Here is a 23396-nt window from a genome sequence, read left to right as displayed (position 1 = left end):
CAGATCCTTCCAGTGAAATATTGTTACTTGCCTAAAATAAACTAACGTAAAAACTATTACAGCAAAATAACAACCAATATCCAAGATATGCTGTAAATCTTGAAAAGACGCAAAGACTAAATAAAACAAGGCAAGGACCCTGAACCTCACCCAGTCAAGCAATATACAGTACCACAGTAATGAAGACAACATGCTCTGTAGATCCAGTGTGGTCCCTCGAATCCAGGGAGGTGAAAGCTATACCACTTCCACCAAGAAATTAAGTAAAATGCATCAGACATTAGCACTATTTATTTGTAAAACACCATAAACAAAAAAGGTGCCAATAGGTACAAGAAATTTTAAACCAGAGCAAATCCAAAGCCATGTTCAAAAGACAAAGCCAAAGCTACATACTGCTTCCATAGAGGAAATGATAAGATTGAATAGATAATGTGATCCCTGGCTCTAGAGTATTTAGCTTTCTTATTCATGTTCATAATTAATTCAAGAACATTGATAATTTCATTAGACTTTTCCAGACTTATCAATAAATGATGGCAATGGACCACAGCTCCACTGTGCCTTGAATATCACAGTAGCCAGAGACAAATAATCTCTGCTCACTGTCAAGGATGTGACATATGGTACTTCCTGCCACATAAGGACAATTTTAATATCTTGATAAAGACATTGTATTGAACTGTAAAGTAATGCAGTTTAGAACTTTCCCCCCACTGTTATACATTGCCCTAAATAAAATTTATCAAAAGCTTATTTTCCTAATTTCTAAACAGAGATCACAAAGGGAGATGGCAACTGTGCATCTTACATAAGCACCACAAAGCACAAGACTACAGTACATATGATAAATCCAACTTTTAACAAGGTTAAAATGATCTCATTGAATGTCAAGGGACTCTTGTACTTAATTAGATATTTAACTAATGCTTTTATGCTTCCATCAGGAGCAGCCTTTTGACCAGGCAAGTATTCATTATAAGATGTGTGGGTAAACAATCATAAATTAGCTTACCTATGCAAGTATAATAGATTATTTGGATAACTAGTGTTACTACCAGGTAAAATATTGCAAGTGACACATGGGTGCAGCCAGAACACATTTAGCCCTTTATTTCACTGGGTTGCCAATTGCAGTCATTATACTGCTGGGAAGTGTTGAGTAATGATCAGATGTTTTCCAAAACACTCCACCAAAGGTGAGGCTTCATAAATTAGACAGTTCACTGGAAAATTTTAGATGCGCTAACTGTGATTTTCTATCTACTGAAATCAATGGATGAAAAAAAATCACAGGCAGTATACCTATGATTTTCCCAATAACTGCATGAAAAATCCATTGGTAGCAGTGGGTCTCACAACATTGCACCGTTCATCTCAGCGAGGAGGAAAGATCAGTTGGGGATTCTCCAACTGGCCATTCTTGTATGTTCTTTTGGTGACTGGAAAGAGCAGTGATGAAGTAGCCTGGGAGCAGCTAACTTGCTGTAACCTTTGAGATGAAAGAGATGCCTGACCAGAGGACAGAAAAGTAACAGCAAGGGGGAAAGAAAGGAAGCAGTAATGCATGCCCTCATAGGAGAATACTGTATTGGTTCAATATATTGTGCTGCCTTTTAGTACGACATAATTTCTTTATGAAAATATAGAAAACAACCAATTGAAACAGCGGGTGCAATCTTCCCGGTCCCGTGGGGGCAGCTTGAAGGTGGGATCAGGAGGAAATTCCGATACACTAGCAGAGATCCAAAAAACACTTTCTCTGCAACTAGTATCTTTATTGCAACAGCAGTTCTTTAAATCCCCACCCCATCTTTCCTATGCCATTCCTTTTATATCATCCCCATCCCATCTCACCGCCTCCCCCCACAACCCCAGCCCTGGTTATACCCCCACTCCCTCCTATGCGTCCCCAACCTGCCTCCTCCTATGCCGTCCTCCCACTCCCCAATCCTTCCAACTACGGTAACTTTGTTGTTGGGCTCCCCTTCTACTGCTTTTACCCCCTTGGCCAACAACCCCCAAACCCTGCTGCTGCCACCAACCATCCCTCCAACCACCCACCACCCCCCCCACAACCCCACTAGGGTAACTTTGTTGTTAGGCCCCCATTACCTTCCGCTATTCTTTTTATCCGCCAACAATCCCCTCACCAGCCGGCCACCAACTGTTGGCAGCCTTATGTGCATCACGTGCTCCAGTACTCCGTGCCTCCATGTGCGCCAGGCTCTGCCCAGCAAATCAACCCACCAACCAATCAGTGCAGACAGACAGAAACTGCATACTATTATAGATTAGTGGCGGGTCAGTGGACCGATGTATTCCTGCCTTCGGGCGATCTTCCCAGAGGCAAATCATCACCAACAGAGGCTACCCTCCCGGCAGCAGCAGCTAGGCAATTTGAATAATTAACTGCCCAGTTGTGCGCTGATTGGGGCCTCCAATTGATGGCCAAGCCTGACAGGTGCCTAGAGGCGGTTTGCCAGCAGCCGGCCGAGGAAGCCCGCGAGGCCTCCTGTTGTAACACACCCCACTGGAGCAGCATTGATCAGCGGGCCACAGCTGCAGCTGGAGGCCATTCTGTGGAGGGGTTTCCTTATTTTTAATGTAAATCCTATAAATATCCCCAAGGCTGACTTCCAAAATTAGAGTTAAACTTGATAAAACTCTGAAGTTAAAGTTAGCAAGTTATGGCTCTGGTGTAACACACAGAGCTGCTTTCACTGGAAGGTGCAGGGAGTATTTAACTTGCTCTGTATCAGTGCTTCAACTGGTATCTCCGATACATTGAAGTAGCCTGCATCGCAGTGAAAACGGAATGAAGCTCAGTGTGAAAAAGACGCTGAGGATGAAAACTATTGATGTGCCTCAACTTTTAGCATTATACTTCGCCATGATATGTTTGTACACGATATTTAAAGTATTTTACGTTATTATAAAATTATTTTTCTGATAAAACACTTGTTACGCCAATGTGTTTTGTTGAATGATAATTTTCTTTGGTCCACTGGCTGGAGATCTGAATTTGTATCTGTTTTTAAAAGACATTTTTAAAAAGACAAGCTGCTAGCAAAGTCATCCCTTCAGCTTAAGTTGGCTACCTAATTTGCAACACTGTATCCTACACTGTAATGCCTGTGAGGAGAGGCTGATATCACAGCAAAACCCAAGACTCAGGAAGTTTAAAGGAACTGCTTGTTCTTTTCAGCAAGCAGAGAAATACAGCTAACTGCTTTGTTTTGAATCACTGAGTGACTGTTATGTAACAAGCCCCTCCTTATCTGTGGTTTTAAGCTGCTATTTTTCTCTGCAGCAAAGGAGAAGCAACTGAACTCTGACATGTGCAGACCCTAAGTAGGGGTCCCTCTCCCTCTCTCTCTCCATTCCAGCTTGAAAGCTTTCAAATCCTGCTTGTTGACAGACCACCTTTGTATTCTCCGGCTACAATCAGAAACCCCTTTGGAGGAAATCATCCGCATTGCTATCTCCAAGATACTCACCGAACCAGTCATCTACCTCTTCAAACTAAAAGCCTCAGGACCACCGAATTCAGCTCGAAGACAGCCGAATCACCAAACTTCACAGACTGTATACCTTTTCTTATGGACTCGAACTCAACCAATCTACCTTTACCCACGCTGTAACCTATTGGCGTGTGTATAAACTCTATTGTGTGCGCGACAGTGAAAGTTGGCGCATTGTTTATTGTTTTATTAGTTCGGTTTAGGTACACTAAAGTTAACCTCTTTTTTTGTTAACTCAAGAAAACCTGTTTAATTGGTTCTTGTTATGATCATAACAAGTATTCAGACACCAACTGAATTGACCAGTACATCCAAAGAATTAAAGCTGTTGTGCTATAACAAGGAGAGGGAAAAGAGGGAAGTCCTTCAACCCATCCTCACCTGACCATAACACACTATTTTCAAATTATAAATTTTCCACCTTATTTTTGAGCCTAAAAAGCACAACAATTCTCACAACTTGATTATTTTATAAATGAATTCAGGAAAAATAAGAAACCTGAAAATAAGAAGCCTATGTTATTCCTTATATACGTTTCCTTCAAGCTAGATGAAGAAATTATTTTTTAAAGAACAGCAGGAATGAGGTATAAGTAGCAGAGAACAATTGGTGCTTAAAATCAGAGGTACAAAATTTGAAGAAAATTATATGTACATTCTCAGCATGCAGCTTACAGGTGTATAGCGCTTTCATAAAAGACAAGGGAAGAAATCAATTGGTTAAGGAATGTCTTATAACACAATTGATAATCTATATTTTAATAACAAAGATGTACTTGCATACATTAAATTCCAAAGGACATTTCTTCAAAGCTTTGCAATCAAAAACAAAAATAAGTAATGTTATGTCGTATTTGAATGAAAAACTTTCTAAAGACTATTAACTAGATAGTACACTCAAAGTGCATCAAGCAAGTAAAAATGAAACTAAGCAACCCTGAATATCTTTCAGCATTATTTTTAAACTATGAATATCTCTCGCAATCCAGGCAAGAATAGAGGCAATGGATTGCTAATGTGTGCTAAATTGAATCAGGTGTCCTGTCCTCTTAAGGAAATTAAGTCATTTTTGTGGAAGTGGGTTTAATGAGAACAGAGTCTGCAGACATTGATGAATGCGACTGACACCAGAGAGAGCATGTAAGCAGGACAATATCTGCATGTTACACTATTGCTGACTATTTTTCACTTACTTTCTGAAATTACTCCATCATCTCATATGAGACTTCAAAATCACAAATTTAGATACTGCACATCATTTATCTGTATATTATTCTGCAGATGGTGACAGTTAATAACATTTTTTACAAGATATAATTTTAGTTTGTTTCAATTGTCCCTGCACCTATTATTTACCACATATAAATATCAAACTAAGTTTATTTCTTCAGCCTATATTACTGAATTTTATACTTACTGCAATTTCAACACTGTTCTGATAAGCATGGACACACCAGTTACAACGAAGCATGCACATACAAATCAGGGAAAATAATCTATAAGCACAAATAAAATCTGCTTAACAACCTTTACATATCCTAACCAGGAAAGTGGACACGCAGAATTACAAGAGCCAGAAAGTCAACGGACAAGGAGATTTGTTTTTTAAAGTGAGGGTGCAGAGGACAACCACAATAGCATTAAAATCCAAGAGAAATCAACAACGAGGCTTTAGACTCAAGTAGTGAGCATCACATACAGGCTAACTGCAGCCTGTTCTCGTTATTTTACTGGGTTCCCAAAAGAATAAAACAAACATAAATAAAAGGGACAGGGACCATGAGTTGCATTGTGACCATTTACAACATTCTCTCCTCCCACAAGGAGTAGCTTGAGAACTGTTACTTAAAATAATTGTTCCTATTTGAAAGCAAATACATTATGAAAGAAATTAGCATGTTTCTTTGCACTCTGTTGTGAACTACTGTACAGTGAATGTATGACATACACCACTCTACTCCCTATCTGAAAAAAAACTCCACTTGCATGCAAAAGAGAAGCACTTTCATCCTATTTTTTAACTCAATATTAAAGTGGGTGTCATTTGAAAACAGTGGGTTTTTTCGGCAAGATCTTTTTCTTGCTAATGACAGGCATCAAGGTTGATAGCGATTGATGATAGGCATCTGTAGTTAAATCACACAGCAGGAACTGTGAGTGATATTTCACTGCACATTCTGTGGAAATAGCACAACCAACAAATATTTTTCAGGCACAACATGAGTTATAAACCAATTATCCACCCAAATTATTCCAATAGAACAAACCATGATACCAAAGCTTGACCAGGTTAAGAATACCAGCAGAACCCAGAGATATTTAATAGAGGCAATACAAAAGTGTAGCAACACTGACAATGCTAAAGGACAGTAAGGGATATAGCATTATTACAACCCTATCCTAATTCTAATTAGTGAAATTATATGGAGCTGAATGGTCGACTCAGAAATAAGCGGCATACACTAAACTCATCCAATGTTGTAGATCTACTTTGTGGGTTCCAATTGGTCTGTGGAAAACACATGACCAATTATTTTATTGATCTAAAGCAGGAATTGCATAAAGGGCCTGATAAAAATCAGCATTATTCAGAGTAGTTACATTGGGGAAACAAGATGATGCCCGGGTGTGAAACCTGAGCAGAAAACATACAAGGCCAAGAAGGGATGCTGAGAAAGTCTAAGGCCAGGGACAGGGAGCCTAGGAATGCAATCAGATGCCAGAGATAGGAACCAGGAAGCCAACAAAGACTGCAGAACTCCTGGCACTAGTCAGAAAATGGGCATGAAAAAGTCAACTGCTGTTTCGGGGAAGCAGGTGACCTGAGGCTAGGAAGGTAGAAACACCTGCCCAAGATGTGAGAGGAGAAGCCTACTCTCAGGAAGGAGGAGAAAGTAAAGGAAGAGGAAGGGGCTAACAGAAAAGAAATGAATATTATTGATAAGAAAAAGGAAGGCAATTTTTTTATATATATAAAAAGGAACCAGGAAACATTGTCCTGTAGTGTACACTAGAAAGGATATCAGCAATTACCAGCAACCAGACTCAAGGACACAATTTCTGAATGAGACATACAGGAGAAACTGTTTGTTAGAACAGAATAGATTACAGGGATTTTTCTTACATTATGAAAAAGTGGGACAGGGTAAATAGAAGTCAATCATTTCCAATGGTAGAGGGGTCTAGAACTAGAGGACATAAGTATAAGGTTCCATATAAGTAATGTAGGACGGATAGTAGGAAAATCTTTTTATTAAAAGAAGAGGGCTGTGAGTCTGTGGATTCCATTCCTGGAATTGGTGACTGAAACAAACAGAGACCACATGAACATTTAAGACTGGGTTAGTTAGGTGGTAAAAGGAAATTGAGTAAAAGGATATGGCACATGGGATTAGGACTATTACTTGTGTGGAGGATAAACACCAACACAGACTAATTAGGTCAAACAATCTGCCCCATATTGTAATTTCTATGTAATTCCATGTAAGAAGCTATCCGACTGGCTACTGGAGTGGGTCGGAGGGCACCATAATGGCTTCATTATTATAGCAGCCCAATTATCTGCGGACAAATGGCAGTGTGCATAAAAGCAGACCCTAGCTCAGAGGATACTAAATGTCTGCATTAGGATCTGGCGCTGTATGAGTCATAGGCCTTGCAAAATAGCAATGGGCTGTGTCCGTGTCTTAAAACAGATCCATCAGAACTATCAGTGATACAAGCTCCCTCGCAATAACAGACAGGTCAGAGACCTCTGGGACAGGCATCACAGTGTGACTAGATTAGATAGTTGGTTGAGAGAAAGGGAGTAAAGGGGCATGGGAGATTCACAAGAGAATTGAGAAGAGTACTGAACCATTTACCTTTTAAAACTACATACAATGTTTTAAGGATCAATACACCAAAAAAAGCATCTTTGATGGAAGATAAGTACTGACAAGTGTGTTAGTCATAGCTGACTTACAAATAGATTACAAGTAGCATGCCAATGGGGGCAGGGGCGATGTGGGTGGAGAGACTACCATCCAATGTGGTATGGCAGGTGGCCAAAAGGATGGCGGTAAAAGAGTCACATATTTTAGGGCAGTTCCACGGCACTCCAGAGGGAACCCATTCATATTGTTTTCATACAGCTTTTGATCTAGTTGTCCTGGTTTTCCTATCAAGAGTTATTGTAATGCCTCCTTTAACCTATTTATTTAAAAAGTTACGGCCAGGTTTTAAATAATACCAATTATAAAATTGAGGCTCAGAAGGCCCTATAAAAAGCTGAAACTTTGGGGTTCTGTGGCCAAATCTTATTTTTTTTTTCAGTATGTGGCCTCTAATTCCAACATTTATGTAGGAATAGATTAAAGATTAACTAAACCTCTCGCTCTTGAAGAGGCACAGTTGTCCATGGTACCCATCTTACTTGATCCTTCATCAACAGTGTGTTGGATACATCACAAGGGTTTGTCTCATAGTGTCTACTCCAAGAATTCTAAGTGGGATATGATGCTTCCAAAGAGTATATTGGCTGTTCTGGCTTAAGAGTGTTTTTGTTGAAGTTATTGGTTGGAAGATACAAATTTATATGTCAAGAATGTTGCTCCTGGGGATCAGAATCCTTCGAGATGGTAATAAGTAGGGTTGAAGAGCACTTTGGTCTTTCTCGGATTTCTTCAATGACAACAAAGTCCTAATTCAGGTTAAGGTGTGACATATTATCCAGTAATTCAATACCCAACAGGTAGGTTAATCTTGTCTAGACAAACAGCTGAGAACTTAACTCTACTCTGGGAGGGGATGGGGGGGGTGGGGGGGGGTGGATAGGGGTGGAAATTATTTAACGTCAGCAGTAGCTATGTGCACAACTAAGGATCCCCAACCTTTGGCTCTGCCAAACCTGTGCAAAAACTGTCTGAATTTAAGCAAGTGGGGTATGTTCCTACATTGTGGGGGGCGGGTGGGTGTGGTGGGGGATAGAGAGTCTGTACTTCACATCAGACAAACAGAAACTGTATCAGGATGGATTTGTCAGTACCTCGATTTGAATACTTTTAAAAATGGTGATCCAGGTTCATTGGACATCAAGTTGATATCTCCTCTCCCCCCGCCACCGACTCCAAAAAGAAAACTCAAGCCAATGCCTTACTGGCTATGGTATTTGGACAATATGTACGAATGTTAACTAGAGATGTGTTAAACTCCAACAGTGCACTCTAAGGGGTTGCTAAGTCTTGGCTATAGCCAACTTGTGTCTATGCCCTCTGGACTTAGGTAGAAGGACTATGACTCTACCAGAATATTATGTGCCCTTCCTATCAGGTGCACAGAAATTTCACTTGAATAGAGTACCCTGATTTAAGAGATTCAAGCAAGTTGCTGTGTTTCTATACATGTTAGTCAGCCAAACGACTTTTTTTTAAAAGTAGAACCTAGTGCAACTGTTTTCAAGTGGAACCCAAAGTAGCTGGTCAAGTGGAATGCGTTTTCACTTTATTTGGCGACAGTTAATCCACCATTTTGTTGCAATACAGTACTTACTGGTGGGTTTACCCAAGGTTTTGATCACCAATTGAAATAAATAACTGTCTAAATCTGTCCAAAATTTTAGTCATGGACACAGTAAATCTAGAAGGATCCCTAGCATACTTAAATTAATGGACTAGTAATCCAGAGGCCTGGAATAACGATCAGGAGACATGAGTTTGAATCTCACCCTGAAAGCTGGAGAATTTAAATTTGATTAATAAATAAATCTAGAATAAAAAGACAGTACGGTAATGGTGACCATGTAACTACTAAATTGCCATATACACCCATCTGGTTCACTAATGTCCTTTAGGGAAGGAAATCTCCCGTTCTTATCCGGTCTGGCCTATATGTGACTCCAGACCCACAGCAATATGGTTGATTCTTAACTGCCCTCCTAAGTCATCAAGCAAGTCTCTCAGTTGAGGGGACTAAATGCTAGCCTTGCCAGGGGCACCCATATCCTGTGAATAAATATAAAAAACCTATCAAGGCAAGAAAGTCTGATGACAGAAACATTTCTGCACAGAAATCTTTTAAGACGGAATTCTGAGAGCATGTTTTTTATATCAAATCACGGTTCCTCCAATGACTCAAAAGATTTACAGAGTTGTAGCTGAGTCATACAGACTAGGGAAGTCCGAGATAAGACCCTTCATCTGTGCTGCTATCTGCTCTCAGCCAAGCTGGCAGTCGGAGTGCAATTGGCCTCATTATCCCTGGTTGGAGTGTGGAAAATCAGTGAGGGTTGCTACTTCTTATCACTGATCAGCACCCCTGTGATCAAACATTTGAACGGACATTGGCAAGGACAGGATTGTGCTCAGTTACAATGCTTCCTCTGATAAAATAACCTGCCAATACTCAGTGTCCAGGATCATACACAAACCGTGGTGACTAAATAAGATACCAGAGAGTAAGGAGTACTATTTACAAATCCTTAAGATATCCAGTTACACTGATCATCACAGGCAAATGTTTAAAACCAGCTCTACTAGAACAATGTAACAGGAAGACAATGGAAAGAAGACAACAGAAAGAGAAAAGGCAAAGAGTAGAAAGTGGAAAGGAGAAGAGGAAGAAGAAATTACTGTTTTCTCCCTAAAATACAAGTTACACTCTTCCAACAGTGTGCAGGCAGGGGCAGTAACTAATGGTTCTATCCACAAGGCATGCTTCTAAACCCTGTGGGAAAGGAAAGTGTGTCAAAAGGTAGTGACCACAATATCATACAGACTTCAAATTTCTTACAGCAATGTTATCACTTGTTGGTAGGTCTCACCCGATTTGAAAGCAAGATTCACTCCTATGATACTTAACGAATGCAAAGAATAATACAGCAAATAAATGAGGTTTAAATGTTAATGCTCAACCACATCACTGTGGAGCCTGTAGAACACAGTCTACATGCTTTTCACAAGTAAAGTTGGAAATTTGTCAACAGGCCTGTCTTGCACACTTCAGTGCAGGAATTCTGTTGCCCATTCACCCTCTTATCTATATCTGAGATAAAGTTGGTGTTGGGGGGTGATGGGGAGGGGGTCGGTAGGTGGGTGGAGAGTTTTTCTTGAACACAAAACACATTTGTGTACAGCATACATTTTCTCAAACAGTGCTAATAATAAAAGATGTTTTTTTACCAGTAGTATGCCATTCAATGAACAAACTGCCAAATTGTTTAAAAATGAGTTTACAATTTTCATACAAACCATCCTAGGATAAAAATCAATCACAAATATCTGCTGACATCCAGAAAGTACTCAAGCTCTTCTCTTATGGACTGTCTGGTTTCAAATACCGCCTGATTGATTTAATATTTTGCAACTGATTGTCAGTTATCTATTATTCTATGTGGTTAGAGATTATTCGAAACCTAGAGAAAATAGGACTCTTAACCCTTAAACTATTACACACTTTCCGATTCCAAGGTAGGTTTAGATGAAGACAGCCCTTCAGCACTTTTGATCTCATCCTTCCAGAATACCAACCCTATGGTCTTTCTATTGGAGTAAGCAGCTGTTCCTTAAATGGGTCCTGTGCCCTGGTCTTAACAGCCCATTACTCCCATTTATCACCCTCTGTGTGAAGAAAAACTTCCTGTTATCAGTCCTAAATTTGCCCTATACAACCCTGAACTTGTGCTTTTTTGCTGTTCAGCCTCTGGGTGTACTTTATTTATTTTGCTGAGTAGCTTGTACACCTCTGTCAGTTACTCTCAGAAAAACCCTGGTCATTCCTCATTGCTCTGACACCAAGCATCAGTGACATTATCCTCCTCTGCACCACTCCTAAAGCCTAGATGGCTAATTCACATCTTGGCAACCATAAATGAATAGAACTGTAGTTAGTCATTGGGAGTTGAGTATCTTTTTAGTCTGAACGATTTGTAGCAGTGACCATTATTAGCATATTGAGGTGCTGCTTCAAATAACTCTTCAGAAATAGAGTTACACATATATCAAGTTACCTGATTTCGAACTTAAATACCCTTTATTTGAAGGGTGGCAAGGGGAGGAGGGGTGCCTTTAATACAAAATACAAAAATTTGTATAACAACGTTCTTTGCAACTGTGCCTATCATTATGAAAGGCTGCCACGATTTAATGAATGAAGTGTTACACTTGGCCAGATGTGCCTTTGTCTCTTGAACAATGAGTTTCTTTTCACTTTCTTCTACTATTTTCTGTTGCCTTCACACAGTAAAATGCTTTTTCTTTCAAAAATATCAATTCGATGCTAATTCTTTCTTTTCTTCAATATAGAAAGATTATTTTGCTGCTTGTATCAATGTCCAGTTAGATGTCGTATGTATGCAAACAGATACAGAAGAGCATCTAATTCTGGGAAGGTCATTTTGTGATGGCTAGTCCATCCCGTCACATACAGATTTTTCAAACTCTTTTTGGTGTCCGAAGAACTATAGATTTAGAAACTAAACGTTTATTTTTACATCAAAAATTGTTGGTATGGAAAATGTTACATACCAATTCTGTACAGTGAAATACTTGTATTATGGCAGTACAGTTCCTCGATCTCATTTGATTTACTTCCTAACAACATCTATTTCACTATTGCCCTTGCAAGGCAGTCCACCCATGTTAAATTAGATCCAAGCAATCATGATCTTATTGACTGGTGGAGCAGGCTTGAGGAGCCAAATGACCTACTCCTATTCCTATTTCTTATGATCTTATGAACACTTTACAACATATGACTTTCACATTGGGGCCCTTATGCACCAATTCAGGTTCTTAATTTGCTAGTTAAACAATATGAATAATAAAGTACAGAACAGCAGATATTAAAGCTGGAACCACGAAACCCCAATCCTAGTCAATAATGATGGTAAGAATCCCAAAAATGGGAATTATGATTTACTTGGCATATGTCACTTTATAGGCTCTTCCTCCTCCTCCTATATTGTAGTGTTTAGAGCATTTTCATGGTTTACTTTTATGAATAAATTTGTAATTCCCTTTCTGCAAGAAACTAGTGCCAAGGCCTGACTGCAAAGCACGATGGTCAGCTTCACTGAAACATGTCAATTTGTCAATATTAAGATATATGTGTGTGTGTGGAGCTGCACATAGCCCACACTGGAAAGGGGAAGTTGTTCAGATGACAGGGGGCCCAGATTACAGGGGCTATAGGCCATGACATTAGAACATTACAGCGCAGTACAGGCCCTTCGGCCCTCGATGTTGCGCCGACCTGTGAAACCATCTGACCTACACTATTCCATTTTCATCCATGTGTCTATCCAATGTCTACTTAAATGCCCTTAAAATTGGCGAATCTACTACTGCTGCAGGCAGGGCGTTCCACGCCCTTACTACTCTCTGAGTAAAGAAACTACCTCTCACATCTGTCCTATATCCATCACCCCTCAACTTGAAGCTATGTCCCCTCGTGTTTGCCATCACCATCCGAGGAAAAAGACGCTCACTATCCACCCTATCTAACCCTCTGATTATCTTATATGTCTCTATTAAGTCACCTCTCCTCCTCCTTCTCTCCAACGAAAACAACCTCAAGTCCCTCAGCCTTTCCTCGTAAGACCTTCCCTCCATACCAGGCAACATCCTAGTAAATCTCCTCTGCACCCTTTCCATAGCTTCCACATCCTTCCTATAATGCGGTGACCAGAACTGCACGCAATACTCCAGGTGCGGTCTCACCAGAGTTTTGTACAGCTGCAGCATGACCTCGTGGCTCTGAAACTCGATCCCCCTACTAATAAAAGCTAACACACCATATGCCTTCTTAACAGCCCTATTAACCTGGTTAGCAACCTTCAGGGATTTATGCACCTGGACACCAAGATCTCTCTGTTCATCTACACTACCAAGAATCTTCCCATTAGCCCAGTACTCTGCATTCCTGTTACTCCTTCCAAAGTGAATCACCTCACACTTTTCCGCATTAAACTCCATTTGCCATCTCTCAGCCCAGCTCTGCAGCCTATCTATGTCTCTCTGTACCCTACAACATCCTTCGGCACTATCCACAACTCCACCGACCTTAGTGTCATCTGCAAATTTACTAACCCACCCTTCTACACCCTCTTCCAGGTCATTTATAAAAATGACAAACAGCAGTGGCCCCAAAACAGATCCTTGCGGTACACCACTAGTAACTAAACTCCAGGATGAACATTTGCCATCAACCACCACCCTCTGTCTTCTTTCAGCTAGCCAATTTCTGATCCAAAGCTCTAAATCACCTTCAACCCCATACTTCCGTATTTTCTGCAATAGCCTACCGTGGGGAACCTTATCAAACGCCTTACTGAAATCCATATACACCACATCCACTGCTTTACCCTCATCCACCTGTTTGGTCACCTTCTCGAAAAACTCAATAAGGTTTGTGAGGCACGACCTACCCTTCACAAAACCGTGCTGACTATCTCTAATGTACTTATTCTTTTCAAGATGATTATAAATCCTGTCTCTTATAACCTTTTCCAACATTTTACCCACAACCGAAGTAAGGCTCACAGGTCTATAATTACCAGGGCTGTCTCTACTCCCCTTCTTGAACAAGGGGACAACATTTGCAATCCTCCAGTCTTCCGGCACTATTCCTGTCGACAATGACGACATAAAGATCAAGGACAAAGGCTCTGCAATCTCCTCCCTAGCTTCCCAGAGAATCCTAGGATCCTGCTTTAATGTTTTTCCCTGAAGGGTGTATGAATGTTGAGCATTCGCCCTGTCCACATGAATAACACTGCACTTACCCAAATTAAACATCATTTACCAGTCATGAACCCAATCTCCCAACACATTAAGATCAGCCTGAAACAGTCGAGCATCGTCTACAGTCTGAACACTCGCACAGATCTTCAAATCATCTGTAAATTTACAGATGGTGCCCCCTACACCTACATCCAGATCATTAATAAAAATAGTAAAGAGCAACAGACCCAACACCGATCCCTGTGGGACACCACTGGTAACTGGTCTCCAAACAGATCCAGATCCATCTGTAACTACTTTCTGCCTATGTCCTGCCAGTCAGTTCCCAATCCAGATCAATATATTACCACTGATACCAGGGACTTTCATCTTATAGAGAAGCCTCTTGTGTGGAACCTTATCAAAATCTTTTGGATGAGATCAGCTAATTGAACACAGGCCAAGAATTAGGCCTAGGCCCGTCCTGCTCTGTGTGTGGGTCTCAGGACGACACAAGGTGAGATCAGTTCACTGAGCACAGGCCCTTCCTGCTCTATATGGTGCTCAGTACCTCACCAAATGAGAATAACTAACACACCACAGGCCAGGGAGCCTCAGCCCATCCTCCCCTGATTGTGGTTCAGTGCCAACCAGGTCAGATCAGCTAATTCAGCATAGGCCGGAGATGGAAGCTGGATCTTTCCTGCTCTGGCGGCTCCGTATCATACCAGGAGTGATGAAGTAAAATACCACAGGCCGGGGATGGAGCCTGGGATTTCCCTGTTCTGAGTGGGGCTCTGTACAACACCGTGTGAGATGAACTATCATCCCTCAGGCTGAAGAAGGAGCCTGGGCCCATTCTGTTCTGTGTGGCTCCTACCACACTGGGTGGGATCAGTTAACTCAACAGAGGCCATGAATACAACCAGGCCCTTTCCTGCTTCGTGTGGCTCAGTATCACACCAGGTGACATCATCTAACACAGCACAGGCTGGGGCTGGAGCCTGGGCCCGTCCTGCTCTGTGGACTCAGTAACACAACCCATAAGATGAACTTTTTTAGAAAGACTTCAGTGTATTTAACTCTGTGTCCAACACCATGAGGCAGCTTTCTGTGTTTATAAAGAGTGTAATTTATTGACTGGTCTCTTGGATCAAACAGGGTGACAGACAGAGGTCTGTGTGCAGAGGGTTTGGGAGTGAGCTCTGATTCCTAACCCTTTCTGGACTGTGAGGAATAAAGAATGAATGAGAGAGAGAGAGTGTGGGAGAAGGGATGATGGAAGAATTTTTCCATGAACCTGATTAAAAGTGTCTGAAACACAAAATATCAAGAGCAGAACATTAACATCATCTGAGTTCCGCGATCTGATCGGGTCCCATTCCCCTGAAGTGAGGAATGAACGGGTGGGAAATTCCACCTGGAGTTATATTTGTCTCCAATGAAGATGAGCTCACAGTGAGGATGGAACAGCTCAGTTGGGAGAACACTAGATTGAAGAACCAGGATACAATCCCTGGTTTCATCAGTTTTAATTTGGTGTCTCCATCATATTTTATGCTTGTGAAAGATAGAATGGCTAAACTAATAGAACTAATTATATGCTATGTACACTAATACATTGAAGTCTGTTTGAGCTAATACCTGCTTTATTATGAAATGGCTTTTCAGGCTATACTCAGTTTAAACCTTTGTGTAAGAACAATGGGAGAGATGGGTTGCAGACCTCAGCACTCCTTGGGTGTGGGGGGTGGGGGGGGGGGTGGTTGGTTGCGAGATGAGATAAATGTGCAACTACAGAATTGCAAAAATCGGTTGGTGTCAGCAAGAAGATGATCTTTAGGATTCTTGCTAAAATAGAAAGAAAAATCTGTAAAGTGTGTATGTTGAGCTATTAACTAACTAGGATCCAACAATGATGTCAACCTTGACCAATTAGGATACCTGGAACAATTCATAACATAATATGGTAATATCCTAGCACCACAAGAATGATAAAAGAGAGGGGAGTTATGGGACATTGTTGGCACACTTAGAAGAAGATAGACCACAGTCAACAGAATACAGCAAGAGAAGAAGGAGGACAGAAGACCGCACCCCAGTGAGCTGAGAAGCAGAAACCATCGGTGCTGAGTTGCAGCTGTATACCTATTACCATTGTTAAGTATTAACTTTGTTAATCTTAGTTAACTTAATAAACTCTCTGACTTGATTAAAGAATGTACGTCCGTACCTTTGTAGGTCTAACTTGGTCAAGAATCCCATTTGGGTAACATCAACCTGAAGCTTACAACATCTTCATGTATCAAAATAAAAAATCATTGTATAGTCCCCTATTCTAACTGATTCATTTCCAGACCCTCAAAACTGTGGGATGCCTTAACTCCCTCAGTCCTTCCAGCTTCCTAACAAAATTCAGGCTTTGAAAACTCAAGCATGGTGTCACCTAATTACTTAATTTACTCTGCCTTCTTTACTCTTTAAAATCTTGGTGGTGTCCTGCACTATGGGTTTTCTCTCTCTATTAAAGTTTGTCAACAAAATCAACTATGGGTAGACTGCTGTACAGGGGCAATAATACAAATGACGTAGTTGGAAATAAATCTAAGGCTAATCCAGGATCTTGAAGAATGCCCAAATCATAATAAAGCAAAGTGAAAGCAAGCTGAGAGTGCAGTATTCCAAACACAAAAGGACAGAAATCCAGAAAAGCCTACAATATTGTGATAAATAGGTCCAAGGACTTGAATGTATAATTTCCACAAACAGAGTGTTCTGAAATCAAGTACCGCGCTTCCTTAATGCCCTGTATAACACAAATAGGTTGAAAAATTACAGTAATTACCAAAACAAAGAAAATCAATGGTGTATCATGGCAGATTATCAAGAATATTATCTATTTATCCAAAGCTCTGGCAAACAAATGCAATTATAAAGAAAGAAAATGTATAAACCATGAAATGGAACCAGTACAAGTCTGACATGTTGCACTTGAACAGAGCTGAGACCAATGTCCTTGTGGAGCGATTTGTTAGTGCTACTGGGGAAGGTTTAAATTAACCTGGTAAGGGTGTGGAAACCGGGAGGTAATATTAGAAAGGAAAACCAAGGTGTACAGAGAATTGGGAGAGACAGATAGCACTGGAGTAGGAAATAGTAAGGTATTAGGTGGGGTCAGAGTGAAAAGGGATGTATTACGGTCTAAATTAGGTTCACTGTGCATGATTCTGAATGAGTGGAGAGTGGTAAATAAATTTGGCGAGCTGCAGGTTCAGATAGCCACATGAAAATATGATGTTGTGGTGATAATGGAGACTTGGCTCAAAAAAGGGCAGGATTGGGTACTAAATATTCCTGGATACAAGATGTTCAGGAAAGATAGAGAATGAAAGAAAGGAGGAGGGGTAACAGTATTGTTTAAGGAGAACATTACAGTGTTGAGAGAGAGGCTGTCCCAGAGGGGTCAAGGACAGAATCTATTTGGTTAGAACCAAGAAACAATAGAGGTACCATTACATTGCTGGGTGTATAGGCTACCAACTGGTGGGAAATATATACAGGAACAAATTTACAAGGAAATTATAGAAAGGTGCAAGAATTATAGAGTAGTTATAATGGGGAAATTTATTTACCTGAATATAGACTGGGATAGTAAAAGTGTAAAGGGCAGAGAGGTGCAAGAGTTTCTAGAATGTGTTCAGAAGAATTTTCTATTTCAGTATGTTTCCAGTCCAACAAGGAAGGAGGCATTGCTGGATCTGGTTCTGGGGAATGAGGTGGGTCAAATGGATCAAGTGTCAGTAGGGGAACATTTAGGGGACAGTGATCAAAATATGGTTTACGTTGACTATGGAAAAAGACAACGAGCAATCCAGAATGAAAATAATCAATTGGGAGATGGCCAACTTCAATGGGGTAAAAACAGATCTGGCAAGGTAAATTGGAATCAAAGATTGAAAGACCAAACTGTAATACAGCAATGGGCTGCCTTTAAAGAGGAGATAGTTTGGGTATAATCGAGGTACATTCCCACAAGGGGAAATGGTAGGGCCAACAAATCCAGAGCTCCCTGGATGATGAGAGAGATAGACAGTAAGATGGAGCAGTAAAAGGGTGCATATGACAGATGTCAAGTGGATAATACAATTGAGAACCAGGCTGAATGTAGAAGGTTCAGAGGGGAAGTCAAAAAAGTAATAAGAAAAGCAAAGCGAGAGTATGAGAAGAGACTCATAGTTAATATAAAAGGGAATCCAGAAGACTTCTATAGCCATATAAATAGCAAAAAGGTGATAGGAGGTGGTACAGGGCCAATTAGGGACCTAAACGAGGATTTACACATGGAGGCAAGGGACATGGCTGAGGTACTACGAGTACATTGTATCTGTCTTTACCAAGGAAGATGATGTACTGCCCAAGTCATGTTGAAAGATGAGGCAGTTGAGACACTGGATGGTCTAAAAATTAATAAAGAGCAGGTATTAGATATGCTTGACTGTACTGAAAATTGATAAGTCACCAGGACCGGTTGAGATGCATCCAAGGATATTGAGGGAAGTAAGGGTGGAAATTATGGAGGCACTGACCATAATCTTCCAATCCTCCTTTGATACATGGGTGATGTCAGAGGACTCGAGAATTGCAAATATTACAGAAAGTGCCGGAAATACTCAGCAGGTCTGGCAGCATCTGTGTACAGAGAAACAGAGTTAACGTTTCAGGTCTGTGATCCTTCATCAGATTTTCAGATGACCTGAAACGTTAATTCTCTTTCTCGCTACACAGATGCTGCCAGACCTGCTGAGTATTTCCAGCACTTTCTGTTCTCATTTCAGAGTTCCAGCATCTGCAGTATTTTGCTCTTACTGCAGATGTTACACCCTTGTTCAAAAAAAGGTGTAAGGGTAAGCAATTACAGGCAAGTCAGTTTAATCTTAGTGGTGGGAAAGCTTTTAGAAAGAATAATTCAGGACAAAATTAACAGTCACTTTGACAAATGTGGATTAATTAAGGAAAGCCTGAACTGATATGTTAAGGGCATATCATGTTTAATTAACTTGCTCGAGTGTTTTGATCTGATAACAAAGAAGGTTGATGAAAGTAATGTGGTTGACGTGGTGTACATGAACTTTCAAAAGGTACTTGATAAAGTACCACATAACAGGCTTGTCAGCAAAGCTCGAGCATATTGAATAAAAGGGACAGTAGCTGCATGGATACAAAATTGGCTGAGTGGCAGGAAACAGTAGAGGTGAACGGCTGTTTTTTGGACTGGAGGACTGTATAGTTCCCCAGGGGTCGGTGTTAGGACCCCTGCCTTTCTTGATATACATTAATGACTTCAGACTTGGGTATACAGGATAGAACATCAAAATTTGTGGATGACACAGAACTTGGAAGTATTGTAAACTGTGAGGATAGTGATAATCTTCAAGAGGACACAGACAGACTGGTGGAATGGGCGGACAATGGCAGATGAAATTAATGCAGAGAAGTGTGAGTGAGGTGATTCATTTGGGTGGGAAGAACCAGGAGGGGCAGTATAAAACAAAGGATACAAATCTAAAGTTTGTGCAGGAGCAGAGGGACCTGGGTATATGTGCACAAATCAATGAAGGTGGCAGGACAGGTTGAGAAAGCACTTAATAAAGCATATAGGATCCTGGGCTTCATAAATAGGGGCATCGAGTACAAAATCAAGGAAGTTATGATAAAACTGTATAAAACACTGGTTCGACCTCAACTGGAGTACTGTGTCCAATTCTGGACACCATACTTCAGGAAGGATGTGAAGGCATTAGAGAGGGTGCAGAAAAGATTCACGAGAATGGTTCAAGGGATGAGGAACTTCAGTTACCTGAATAGACTGGAGAAGCTGGGGCTGTTCTTCTTAACAGTGCTCAGCATGACAATAACTGCTGTCAAGGTTCATATAAAAATGATAGCCACTTATGAAAGGCTTTGAAGGTTGCTTGGCAATTGTGCAATCATATCACAACAAGCCGCCAATATCCTTCAGAGGAGGAAAGGGGGAAAATTATGAAAACAAACCACATAGGTTCAAAATACTTTTGTTTGCCCATTTCTTAACCGGTAGCTAAATGTTCAAAATTGAATTTTGAATGATCATTCAACATCATTAAAACATAAAGTTATTGAGAAAAGCAAATTTTAATAACTTACAAACAAGTCATTGTCCAAAAATCATTGTCAAGCAGGTAGTCTTATTTATGTTGCGACCAAGGCGGGAGGAGTGCACTGTCTCTCTCTAGTTCCACTTTTTCACAGGTCACAACATATGTTTAAATGTGTACCCAGTTACCAATACGGCTAATTATATACAGTTGCACAGTGGTTAGCACCGCAGCCTCACAGCTCCAGCGACCCGGGTTCGGTTCTGGGTGCTGCCTGTGCAGAGTTTGCAAGTTCTCCCTGTGACCGCGTGGGTTTCCACCTGGTGCTCCAGTTTCCTCCCACAGCCAATGACTTGCAGGTTGATAGGTAAATTGGCCATTGTAAAATTGCCCCTAGTGTAGGTAGTAGGAGAATTGAGGGAAGGTGGGGATGTGATAAGGAATATGGGATTAATGTAGGATTAGTATAAATGGGTGGTTGATGTTTGGCACAGACTCTGTGGGCCAAAGGCCCTGTTTCAATGCTGTATCTCTCTCTCTCTAATTATATACCCTATTTTTTAATTTCAGAATGAACAAGCGTATAAATTTATTATAAAACAAGACTTAGTCAATAAGGATGCAAAGCTTTAACACACAGTTTCAAATATGACAAACATATTTATACTTTCCTTCTAAATACCCAAAACACACACACACACACAGGTCAAAGAAAAAATAAAGCTTCTTGAAGAAAAAGGATAAGATATTTTATGTTCCGACGGCATACAATCTGGCATCCGAGTACACGTAGATGGGTCACTGAGATCTTTCCAGAAGCAGTTCACTCAGGAGACGTCGAGAGGAAGTCTTCCAGAAGCTTCTCAGGAGAAATGCTGCTTCAATTTCTCCATTTCTCACACTTGATTCTCGAGGTTTCAGAAGGAGGTGGAGAAAAGATGAACTGGTCTTCTCTTTTATAGCCTGACCTCCAACTGACTCAAAAACCAGTATTCAAAAATGAAACCCATTCTTGACCACCATAAATCTTAACATGTCACTTCTCTGTAATCAACTCACATAGTCAGAAGGCATCTGCTGTTTACTTAGCTGAAGACATGTGACATTCAGTAAATGTTTTTTAAACAGAAAGCTCAAGTCCTTCCAATGACCTTTCTTTTAAAATAAAACAAAGTCCAGCATCTCTGGAATCACTTCAGTCCCAGATGAGTCCACCTCCACAATCTTCAACCATGAATCCTCAAAAAAATATTTTTAAAATAGAAGCACTTTCATAACACCTTCATCCTTAGAGGAATGAAACACCATTTTTAAATGTGTTTCATTACAAAGCATGGAAAAAACACACAAGATGAAAAATATTAAGCACATTTACACACTCATTCTCATTCACTCTTTACTGTAACTAATGCATTTCTGCTTTGCACCATCTTTGCACTCAGATAACTCAAAGCAAAGTTAAATTATAGACAAAGCATCAGCAATTATATTATTTTCGCGCAATGTAGATAATCTTTAACTGATAGGGCTGCAATAGTAAACTCCATCGAAATATTCTGGCATTCTGGTTTTTGAATTTATCCACAAAGGTTAGGGGGTTATGCTCAGTATATACCAGTGTCTTCTATAGTCGTGGCGGATATAGACTTCAAAACGCTTAAGAGCTAGTAATAAGCCCAGGGTTTCCTTCTCCACAGTTGAGTATCTCTTTTGGTGTCAGTTTAGCTTTTTGGAAAAGTATCCCACTGGCCTTTCTATGCCCGATTCATCGTCTTGAAACAGGACTGCACCAACTCCTAAGTCACGAGCATCAATTACAATCTTGACGGGCTGAGTGAAATTTGGGGCAGCCAACACTGGTTCATTAATCAAAATGGCTTTCAGCCTCTCACAAGATGCTTGGCACTCGCCTGACCACACTATCTTGGCTTTCTTTTTTTGTAGCAATTCCATCAGTGGGGCAGCTATAGTGCTAAAATTTGGTACACAATTGTGGTAGAAACCACACATCCACAAAAACTCCATGTTTTCTCGTTTAGTCTTAGTGGCAGGGAAGTCCTTCAAAGAACAAAGAACAGTACAGCACAGGAACAGGCCATTCAGCCCGCGAAGCCTGCGCCGATCTTGATGCCTGCCTAAACTAAAACCTTCTGCACTTCCGGGGACCATATCCCTCTATTCCCATCCTACTCATGTATTTGTCAAGATGCCTCTTAAACGTCACTATTGTACCTGCTTCCACCACCTCCCCCGGCAGCAAGTTCCAGGCACTCACCACCCTCTGTGTAAAGAACTTGCCTCGCACATCCCCTCTAAACTTTGCCCCTCGCACCTTAAATCTATGCCCCCTAGTAACTGACTCTTCCACCCTGGGAAAAAGCTTCTGACAATCCACTCTGTCCATGCCGCTCATAACTTTGTAAACCTCTATCATGTCGCCCCTCCACCTCCGTCTTTCCAGTGAAAACAATCTGAGTTTATCCAACCTCTCTTCATAGCTAATGTCCTCCAGACCAGGCAACATCCTGGTAAACCTCTTCTGTACCCTCTCCAAAGCCTCCACGTCCTTCTGGTAGTGTGGCGACCAGAATTGCACGCAATATTCTAAGTGTGGCCTAACTAAAGTTCTGTACAGCTGCAGCATGACTTGTCAATTTTTATACTCTATTCCCTGACCAATGAAGGCAAGCATGCCGTATACCTTCTTGACTACCTTATCCACCTGCGTTGCCACTTTCAGTGACCTGTGGACCTGTACGCCCAGATCTCTCTGCCTGTCAATACTCCTAAGGGTTCTTCCATTTACTGTATACTTCCCACCTGCATTAGACCTTCCAAAATGCATTACCTCACATTTGTCCGGATTAAACTCCCATCTGCCATTTCTCCACCCAAGTCTCCAACCAATCCTGCTGTGTCCTCTGACAATCCTTGTCACTATCCGCAACTCCACCAACCTTTGTGTCGTCGGCAAACTTACTAATCAGACCATCTACATTTTCCTCCAAATCATTTATATATACGACAAAGAGCAAAGGTCC

General features: G+C 40.9%; 1 protein-coding gene across 5 annotated transcripts in view; it reads right to left on the bottom strand.

Annotated features, from left to right (window-relative positions):
* slc10a7 (solute carrier family 10 member 7) overlaps positions 1–23396 on the bottom strand; it is a 435171-nt gene that overhangs the window by 298273 nt on the left and 113502 nt on the right. The gene's annotated exons all lie outside the window — the stretch shown is intronic.

Source organism: Heterodontus francisci, chromosome 1, assembly GCF_036365525.1.
Source record: "Heterodontus francisci isolate sHetFra1 chromosome 1, sHetFra1.hap1, whole genome shotgun sequence".
NCBI lineage: Eukaryota > Metazoa > Chordata > Chondrichthyes > Heterodontiformes > Heterodontidae > Heterodontus > Heterodontus francisci.
The sequence above is the reverse complement of the archived record's forward strand: the minus strand, read 5'-3'. Positions and strand labels throughout refer to the sequence as shown.